Consider the following 4,465-nt stretch of genomic DNA (forward strand, 5'->3'; position numbering starts at 1 on the left):
TCTTTTTTTTTTTTGTGAACTACCCATATCATATTTATATAGTGTAGTATAAATTATTAGGCCTACATATGTTAAACCCTCCTCCATCGGCTATAGGTGAACCAAAAACAACTGATAGCTACTCTCAGTGATATGCGTCGGGCCCCTTCTATGTTAGCAGCAACTTACACAAAGGTTTACAGAACAAGCGGGAACCCAGTGTGCCTGTAGCTTTCTCTATCTCTGTTTTATCACGTGGCCTTCTCAAGCCGTATGGCTGACCCATCTAATCTGCAGCCTGTAATGCGTCAATCTAAGATTGCTGTAGAGACTAAATGTAATTCCATCAAGTTAGCATTTTTAAACATACACTCATTCAAAAATAAATCATTTCTGATCAATGACTTAATAACCATGTTTTGTGCACAAACAACCTGGATTTTATGTTTCTAAATGAAACTGCAGTGCAACAGTCCCTCCTAACTTTAATTTTACAAGTGTCTGCAGGACTGTTAGGAGAGGTGGAGGTGTAGCTGCTCTATTTAAAGATGTTCATCAATGCAAGCAAGTGTCATTTGGTCAGTATTTGTCTTTTGAATACCTAGGTATTGTGCTGAAAGGTGCTCCACGCATTCTGTTTATCATTATTTACAGGCCTCCAAAATACTCTCCAGACTTTGTTGAAGAATTCACGGAACTCAATGATTTCCTCTGAGTTTGACTGCTTTGCTATTGCAGGGGGTTTTAATATTCACATAGATAATGCAGAAATCAAAACTACAAAAGAAATTATAACTGTTTTAAACACTTTTGACCTGATTCAGCATGTGCATGGAACCACACACAATCGTGGACACACTCTAGATTTACTCATCAGTAAAGGTCTAAAGATTTCATCCATTGTTATTAAGGATGTAGCACTATCTGATCACTGAGAATACTAGTGCGCTATTTATGAAGGCTATAGCTTTAACATCAAGCATTTCTGCAGACTCTGTTGATCTTCTCCTGGATTCATTTAACTCAAAAGTTAAGAATGTTATTGATGATATTTTCATGATATGGCACATTTCACCGCAATTTCAAGAAGAGGTGACTATGTCTGTTTTGGAAGCAATTGATAGCAAAATTTTGGAAGAAATAGTACAGCATCTTAAATCGTCAACCTGCTATCTTGACACACTTCCCACATCTTTTTTCAAAAGTGTGCTTAACTGTTTAGAAGCAGATCTCTTAGAAGTGGTGAACGCCTCAATTCTTTCTGGGATGTTTCCAAACTCCCTGAAAACTGCAGTTGTTAATCTTGATAACACCATGTTGAGCAACTATAGACCAATATCAAATCTTCCTTTCATAGGTAAAATCATTGAAAAGGTAGTTTTTAATCAGCTGAACCACTACTTAAACTCAAATGGATACCTGGACAATTTTCAATTTGGTTCCGAGCGCATCACAGCACAGAGACAGCACTCATTAAGAAAATAAATGATATTCGCTTTAATTCTGATTCTGGCAAAATATCATTGCTGGTACTACTAGATCTTAGTGCTGCGTTTGACACTGTTGATCATAACATACTTCTAGAGAGACTGGAAAACTGGGTCAGGCTTTCTGGGATGGTACTCGAATGGCTCAGGTCATACTAAGAAGGGAGAGGTTATTATGTGAGTACAGGAGAGCATAAGTCTAAGTGGACGTCCATGACATGCGGAGTCCCACAAGACTCAATTCTTGCACCGCTCTTGTTTAGCCTGTATATGCTCCCACTAAGTCAAATAATGAGAAAGAACCAAATTGCCTATCACAGCTATGCTGATGATACCCAGATTCACCTAGCTTTATCTCCAAATGACTACAGCCCCATTGATTCCCTCTGCCAATGCATTGATGAAATGAACAGTTGACCATTAGACAGCTACAGCTCATCCAGAACGCTGCTGCCAGGATTCTGACTAGAACCAGAAAATCTGAGCATATCACACCAGTCCTCAGGTCCTTACACTGGCTTCCAATTACATTTAGGATTGATTTTAAAGTACTTCTACTCATTTATAAATCACTCAATGGCCTAGGACCTAAATACATTGCAGATATGCTCAACGAATATAAACAGACCACTCAGATCATTAGGATAGAGTCAGTTAGAAATACCAAGGGTTCACACAAAACAAGGGGAGTCCGCTTTTAGCTATGCCGCCTGTGGTTGGAACCGGCTTCCAGAAGAGATCAGATGTGCTAAAACATTAGCCACATTTAAATTCCTTGTTTTTATTATTATTTTTTAATTCCTTGTTTTTATTGTTGTGATTATTTTTTTAATGACACTTCCTTTTAAGTAAAGCACTTTGAATTACCACTGTGTATGAAATGTGCTATATAAATAAACTTGCCTTGCCTTGCCTACAGTTAAGGTGAAATGTAAAAAAGCGTTGGTAATGAGATGAATATTCAGATTTAACACTGTAAAGAAAACATTTTGATGGCAGCATGTAAAGTACCAGTTTGGATGTGGTAAGTACGTTTTAAAACGTTGGAAGGAGACATACAAACGTTATATAAACGTTTCTGCAACGTTGTGAAAAACGTATTTATAACGTCAAAAAAACCCGACATTTGTCGTATTAAATACGTGGGGGGAAAAAAACATTATCACGACCTTTTCACAGCGTGAAAAAAAAAAAAAGTTTTTACAACGTTGTTGTGTTTGCTGGGAATTTACTTGAATTTTCAATGAATGCACACAAATTAAAACAATAGGCTAAATAAATTAAATTAAATGAGTTATTGTATGCAAATAGCCTATGTAACATCTCTTTACATTACAATGTGTACAAAACGACAACTAATCACTGAAAAGTCGTAAAATTCCTGTTTATTTTTTACATATCTGTCTATCTGAGGGTTGCGTACGTTTTGCTCGACTGACTGATGTTCCACAATCTGTTCGGAAACCTATTACAGGCATATGGTTCTTTCAGTGTGATAGAAGGAAAAAAATAAACCAAACAATATTTTAAACTTTTTTTCATCAATAATCAAAGCTAGTTTGTCGATTTAATTACAAATTCATATATTAGGCCTATATTTTAGAATAGGCCTGTTACATAATTCATCAATGCCCGTCTGTCATGTAGCTATAATAGGCTACACCGACCAATCACGATCTGGCACAAGTTCAAATTTCATTGGACAATTAATGTGAAGTGGAGTGGTCATTTTCCGTTCTTATTCATAAATCGGTTTAAAATTACACGGTACAGACAAGCTTATTTGTGAAGCGATCTGGATCTGCGGTTTTGTCTCATTTTATAAATCAAATTACATCGCTGAGAAAATGGATGCTAAATGACTACAAAAATGCAGCACCAAAAGTCGCAATAATGGTAATCAGTATTCAATTCACTTACATTTATGTATGATGCACCGTTTACTATTTCATGAAACTCTCAGTTAATGAAGCCCATGTGTCACCTAGGCCTATTATGTGAAGTGTAGGCTGGCGAAATGGTGACATGAAAGGACTTTATTGTTACAAATTATGCAGCATTATGAAAGTGTCTTATGCCCATCAAGCCTGCATTTATTGGATCAAAAATACAGAAAAAACTGTAATATCATGAAATATTATTACAGTTTAAAAGAATGTTAATCTATTTGAATATACTTAAAAATATAATTGATTTGTGATGCAAAACTGAATTTTCAGCATCATTACTCCAGTCTTCAGTGCATGATTCTTCAGAAATCATTATAATTACGCTGATTTATTATCAATATTGGAAACAGTTGTGCTGATTATTTAAATTTAATTTAACTAAATGTATTTATTTATTTATTATTATTATTTATTTATTTATTTATTTTTATTTTTGAACCCGTGATACTTTTGGGGGCTTCATTGATAAATAAAAAAATAAAAAGAACAGCATTTATTCAAAATCGAGATGTTTTCTAACAATATTATTCAAAATAGAGATGTTTTCTAACAACATCAATCTTTAATATCACTGTTTCTATCAATTTAGCAAAGCTTTGCTGAATGAAAACTAATTTCTGAAATAAAATACTGACCTCAAGCTTTTCAACATATTGTTACATAATTTCATAAAATGTTTTTTAAAGTATATTACAAATTTGAGCAAATAAATGCATGCTTGATGACCATACGTGACTTATTGCAAAAATATAAAATAGTAATGTATCCAAACTTTTGACCTGTAATTTTATTTTATTTTATTATTATTCTTTTTTTTACATTGCCCTTATTTTACATTTGAACCCCTGCCCTCCGAGGAACTCTCTGCACGTCCCTGACTTGTTGTTCCAGTTTTCCTTCTAAAATATATTGCATTTACTGTCCTTTTAAAATTACATTAGATTGCATACTTGTGAAAGTCGATAGTCTTTAAAACTAAAATCGCTCGTGACTGAGGAAAAGCTTTTCTTGCTCGCCTCCGCCATCCGTCTTTATAACGAGTCTGTATTC

The sequence above is a fragment of the Onychostoma macrolepis genome, chromosome 02 (genome assembly GCF_012432095.1).
Source record: "Onychostoma macrolepis isolate SWU-2019 chromosome 02, ASM1243209v1, whole genome shotgun sequence".
Classification (NCBI taxonomy): Eukaryota; Metazoa; Chordata; class Actinopteri; order Cypriniformes; family Cyprinidae; genus Onychostoma; species Onychostoma macrolepis.